Here is a 6,722-nt window from a genome sequence, read left to right on the forward strand (position 1 = left end):
TACTATAATGGGCAGCACTGAGACAAGGTTGGAGGGATTAAGAGTGATTTACTGACAGTGGTGTGTGTCATATGGTTGTTGTTTGCTGAGCATAAACATTAGACTCCATGCATTCACTCTGTCTATATGTAAAGTTCTATTAAATCAATCTATCTTTCGTGCTTTTTCTGTCAAATTGGTCTCGCCTGTAATGCACGTATCAAACTCATTCCACGGAGTGCTGAGTGTCTGCAGGTTTTTGCTCATCCCTTGTACTTGATTGATTAATTAAGGTCACTAATTAGTAAAGATCTCCCCTCACCTGGTACTCTAGGTCTTAATTGAAAGGAAAAACCAAACACCCACAGATACTAGGCCCTCCATGGAATGAGTTTGACACCCCTGCTGTAATGCATTTGAGCCACAGGCATGTGTACTGTATAGTATGTATGTAACAGGGTGGAACTGTTGAGTTGGTGAATGCAGCTTGTAAGTGCCAGGTGTGTGAGACTCTTGATTGTAATTAAAGGTGTGGCCTTCAGTATTTAACCTGCCTGTTCCTGCCGTTCTAGAGCAGGGCTGGGCAACTGGCTTAGTGCTGCAGACAAGCGGGGGGTAGGGCACTAAAATATTTTGCTTGCCATATGAGCAACTGTTGCCCTTCATGATGAATTCAGATATTTTTGTGGCCCCCTTCAAAGTTGCACATCCCTGTTGTAGAGATTACCATGTGAAGGTTGACATGCGCAAGGATGGGAGTGGAGTTATTGGGCTAGTTCAAATTCAGAAGTGTTTCCATGGGTCGTAAATGTGTTTATGGCAAGGTTTCCCGTATGCCAGTTGAACCCACTCTCCTTGTTCCTGGGTACGCCCTCCCGAGGTGTTGCACAACACATGTTCTTTGCCTGTGCGGAATTTTGATCTGATCTGTGTGTATGCTGTGACTCAAGCCTCTGTTAATTGAATTGTGGATTTGTACATGTTTTTATGTCCTGTGATAGGGACTTTTTGAGCTTCCGTGGATCATATATGATAGCAAATTCGCTTTAAAACTGCAACATTTTCTCTCATTCTCATGATAAAATGTGAACAAATGCTTGAGATAAGCTAGAAAACAGGAAAAAAAATCCCTGCCCCATGGCAAAAAGTGAATAATTGCAAGAAATTCGCTTTTTCTTGCTCCCGACGCCACTTGGGTACACTGCAGCATCCACCGAGAGGCTCTTGCTGCCAAGGGAATGCCTGACAGCTTGAAAGACGTTTTGGACACTACAGTGAAAATGGTTAACTTTGTTACAGCAAGGCCCCTGAACTCTCGTGTATTTTCTGCATTATGCAATGATATGGGCAGCGACCATGTAACACTGGTTATCAAGGGGCAAAGTATTGACACGTTTTTAAAAAATTGAGAGACGAGCTTAAAGTTTTCTTTACTCACCATCATTTTCACTTGTCTGATCACTTGCATGATGACGAGTTTCTCACACGACTGGTCTATCTGGGTGATGTTTTTTTCTCACCTGAATGATCTGAATATAGGATTACAGGGACTCTCCGCAACTATATTCAATGTGCGGGACAAAATTGAGGCTATGATGAAGAAGTTGGAGCTCTTTTCTGTCTGCATTAACAAGGACAACACACAGGTCTTTCCATCATTTTTTTGTGTGCAAAGGAACTCAAGCTTACGGACAATGTCAAATGTGATATAGCGAAGCACCTGAGTGAGCTGGGTGCGCAATTACACAGGTACTTTCTCGAAACAGGCGACACAAACAACTGGATTCGTTATCCCTTTCATGCCCTGCCTCCAGTCCACTTACCAATATCTGAACAAGAGAGCCTCATCGAAATTGCAACAAGCGGTTCTGTGAAAATTGAATTTTATCAGAAGCCACAGCCAGATTTCTGGATAGGGCTGCACTCAGAGTTTCTTGCCTTGGCAAATCGTGCTGTTAAGACACTGATGCCCTTAGCAACCACGTGCCTATGTGAGAATGGATTCCCGGCCCTCACTAGCATGAAAACTAAATACAGGCACAGACTGTGTGTGGAAAATTATTTAAGACAGACTCTCTCTAACAAAACCCAACATTGCAGAGTTACAGTGGGGAGAACAAGTATTTGATACACTGCCGATTTTGCAGGTTTTCCTACTTATAAAGCATGTAGAGGTCTGTAATTTTTATCATAGGTACACTTCAACTGTGAGAGACGGAATCTAAAACAAAAATCCAGAAAATCTTAATATTTGGTACAGAAACCTTTGTTTGCAATTACAGAGATCATACGTTTCCTGTAGTTCTTGCACACACTGCAGCAGGGATTTTGGCCCACTCCTCCATACAGACCTTCTCCAGATCCTTCAGGTTTCGGGGCTGTCGCTGGGCAATACGGACTTTCAGCTCCCTCCAAAGATTTTATATTGGGTTCAGGTCTGGAGACTGGCTAGGCCACTCCAGGACCTTGAGATGCTTCTTACGGAGCCACTCCTTAGTTGCCCTGGCTGTGTGTTTCGGGTCGTTGTCATGCTGGAAGACCCAGCCACGACCCATCTTCAATGCTCTTACTGAGGGAAGGAGGTTGTTGGCCAAGATCTCGCGATACATGGCCCCATCCATCCTCCCCTTAATACGGTGCAGTCGTCCTGTCCCCTTTGCAGAAAAGCATCCCCAAAGAATGATGTTTCCACCTCCATGCTTCACGGTTGGGATGGTGTTCTTGGGGTTGTACTCATCCTTCTTCTTCCTCCAAACACGGCGAGTGGAGTTTAGACCAAAAAGCTCTATTTTTGTCTCATCAGACCACATGACCTTCTCCCATTCCTCCTCTGGATCATCCAGATGGTCATTGGCAAACTTCAAACGGGCCTGGCGCTGGCTTGAGCAGGGGGACCTTGCGTGCGCTGCAGGATTTTAATCCATGACGGCGTAGTGTGTTACTAATGGTTTTCTTTGAGACTGTGGTCCCAGCTCTCTTCAGGTCATTGACCAGGTCCTGCCGTGTAGTTCTGGGCTGATATCTCACCTTCCTCATGATCATTGATGCCCCACGAGGTGAGATATTGCATGGAGCCCCAGACCGAGGGTGATTGACCGTCCTCTTGAACTTCTTCCATTTTCTAATAATTGCGCCAACAGTTGTTGCCTTCTCACCAAGCTGCTTGCCTATTGTCCTGTAGCCCATCCCAGCCTTGTGCAGGTCTACAATTCTATCCCTGATGTCCTTACACAGCTCTCTGGTCTTGGCCATTGTGGAGAGGTTGGAGTCTGTTTGATTGAGTGTGTGGACAGGTGTCTTTTATACAGGTAACGAGTTCAAACAGGTGCAGTTAATACAGGTAATGAGTGGAGAACAGGAGGGCTTCTTAAAGAAAAACTAACAGGTCTGTGAGAACCAAAATTCTTACTGGTTGGTAGGTGATCAAATACTTATGTCATGCAATAAAATGCAAATTAATTACTTAAAAATCATACAATGTGATTTTCTGGATTTTTGTTATAGATTCCGTCTCTCACAGTTGAAGTGTACCTATGATAAAAGTTACAGACCTCTACATGCTTTGTAAGTAGGAAAACCTGCAAAATCGGCAGTGTATCAAATACTTGTTCTCCCCACTGTATGTGTATCCTTTCAAGCATACCCTTCTCATTAACCTGTGGTGTGTTATTCACCATTTTTGATGAACAAATAAGGTTTTATATGTAAGATGGCTAAATAAAGAGCAAAATAATTGATTATTATTATGTTATTATTTGTGCCCTGGTCCTATAAGAGCTCTTTGTCACTTCCCACGAGCCGGGTTGTGACAAAAAATCACACTCATTCTTATGTTTAATTAATGTATCATATAGTGTGTGGCAGGCTTACAGTGATGGCAGAAAACAACATTTTAGAGTGCGCTGACCCTGGTGCTAGAGGGGGTACGCAGCTGGAGGTTGAATGTTTGAAGGGGTACGGGACTATAAAACATTTGGGAACCTCTGCTCTACACTATACTTGCTTGTTTTGTCACATAAACTGAAATTAGGCAAACTATTAGAATTTTCGCAACCAGGAAATGGCGGATTTCTGCATAGTACATCTTTAAATCCCCCACGTTACATGTACACCAAATCAAATCTATTATGTCACCGAGAGTTTGTGACCTAGAGAAGCACTAGACTGAATGAGTGACCAGGAAATCTTCTGTACTGTACTGTTCTCATAGTGTCATATGAAGGAGACAAAGAAAGATAAATAAGCATGATTTCAGCTGCGCTAGCTACATTGGTACCCAGCAGGATCTTTCCTCTCGCCCAGCTGTCATAACACCAGGAGATATAAAGAGAGCCAGTACAGTGTTGAAAGAGGCTGAGGCAGAGGACATTTCAAAATGGAGATACTGTGGCATATATATATATTTTTAAACTCACTCTCGCTCTCGCTGTCTCTGTCTCTCTTTCTCTTTCTGTCCCTCTCTCTTTATTTGTGTGTGTCTCTCTCTCTCTCTCTTGCTGTCTCTGTCTCTCTCTCTCCCTCTCCCTCTCCCTCTCTTTCGGACTCTGTCTGTCTGTCTGTCTGTCTGTCTGTCTGTCTGTCTGTCTGTCTGTCTGTCTGTCTGTCTGTCTGTCTGTCTGTCGCTCTCTCGCTCTCTCGCTCTCTCGCTCTCTCGCTCTCTCGCTCTCTCGCTCTCTCTCTCTCTCTCTCTCTTTCTGTCTGTCTGTCTGTCTGTCTCTCTCTCTTTCTGTCTGTCTGTGTCTCTCTCTCTTTCTGTCTGTCTGTGTCTCTCTCTCTTTCTGTCTGTCTGTGTCTCTCTCTCTTTCTGTGTCTTTCTCTCTCTCTCTTTCTGTCTGTCTCTCTCTCTCTCTCTCTTTCTGTCTGTCTGTCTGTCTGTCTCTCTCTCTCTCTCTCTCTTTCTGTCTGTATCTCTCTCTCTCTCTCTCTCTTTCTGTCTGTCTCTCTCTCTCTCTCTCTTTCTGTCTCTCTTTCTGTCTGTCTCTCTTTCTGTCTGTCTCTCTCTCTCTCTCTCTTTCTGTCTGTCTCTCTCCCTCTTTCTGTCTCTCTCTCTCTCTCTGTCTCTCTCTCTCCCTCTCTGTCTCTCTCTCTCCCTCTCTGTCTCTCTCTCTCCCTCTCTGTCTCTCTCTCTCCCTCTCTTTCTGTCTCTCTCTGTCTCTCTCTCTAAGCCTCTCTTCTCTCTAAGCCTCTCTTCCCTCTAAGCTTCTCTGCTACCATCATTCCAGATCTCCTCCAATAACATGAACAAACCTCGATAAACCTCTATGCAGTCTGTCTAATGTATGTACTATATTTGAAAAAGGAGAACAAAACTGTAAAATGATATGTTATAGTATCTCAAATTTGGAATGACTGAGCAACAAAAGACCTATAGATCGGAGTCCAGACTGCTTACTGGAGTCTTGCTGGCAGACTGACTGGTTTACTGGCAGTAACTGGGGAAGCACTGGGGAACAGGCCAGACAAACTCTAAGCTCAGCATGGTTTGGACTGACCCCTGCAAGCTTAGCCTATCCCAATGGACCAGGAAGAGAACACATTCCTGGCCAGTACCTCAAGCGTGGAGGAGAAACCTCCAAATATCTCTAACTTCAGTGAGAGGAGGTGAGACTGTTCCCTGACACCTCTTTGATAGTGTTTCATCTGAGTATGAAGGATTCATTTTTAGAGAAGTCCCTCATGAAAAAGTACTACTGAATCACCACTCATCCCTACTACACAAGATCTACACAAAACCTACTGGTTTTACTACTCGATTGCTATTGAGATGTGTAGGAAACCAGTAGTGATTTATGTAGTAATTTAAGTAGTAATGGGTGATAAATTGGGACGCTTCACATTTGCATACAAACACACAAACTTATTAGTTAGCATAGTTAACAGAGGCTACATAGCTACATCTCAATGGGGCTAGCAAACATCTAGGCTAAACACAAGACCGTTTTGGATATCAATATTTTTTATGTGGTACAAAGTTATATAAACGGCTATGCAATGACATGAAAATATCCATAAAACATAAAGGAAAGTTAAACTTACAGATGGTGCCAGTAGAAGGGCTATGAAAGACAGGACGACGAAGGAAGGAAGATGACTTCATTCGGGATTGTCCAAAACAGTAGCTAGCTAACAACAACCAACTACTCCCTGTTTGTCTTCCTCTACGGTCGTGAAAAGCTGGTGTAGTCTGGCTTTAGTGTTGTTACTTGTTATTTACTACCCACATCTAATAGTAAAAACTCTACCTGATTACTATTGTCAAGCCTGTGTAGTAAAGCTGTAGTGTTTTGAGTACTTACTGTTTTTACTACCAACATCAGGAAGTAAAAATCTCCAACTGATTAATACTGGAAACCCTACCGTTTTCCTACTGAAAACTACAAAATTCTACTTGTGTATCTTGAGTAGTGCATAAACTAGACATTCACCACGCACTCCCTACAACTTTCTTCATAGTCACTACTGCACAAATAGGTTTGTGTAGTAATTCAGTAGCACTTTTTCATGAGGGGTGTGGGGACATGATACAGTATGTCACATCTGATCTAAAGACATATTTGTTGTGTAGCTCCTAAATAGATGCACTTCCTCAATCAAAATCTAGCTACTTTCTAAGTTCCATCTCAGACAAATTTAGGAAAACAGTTAATGCACTGAGGCGTGGAAATTTCTCCTTCCCTGCCTAAGCAAGTTGTCAAACTCTGGCATCGTTACGAAGAAAAATGAGATTAGTGGTATCAGCAATT

Source organism: Salvelinus alpinus, chromosome 10, assembly GCF_045679555.1.
Source record: "Salvelinus alpinus chromosome 10, SLU_Salpinus.1, whole genome shotgun sequence".
NCBI lineage: Eukaryota > Metazoa > Chordata > Actinopteri > Salmoniformes > Salmonidae > Salvelinus > Salvelinus alpinus.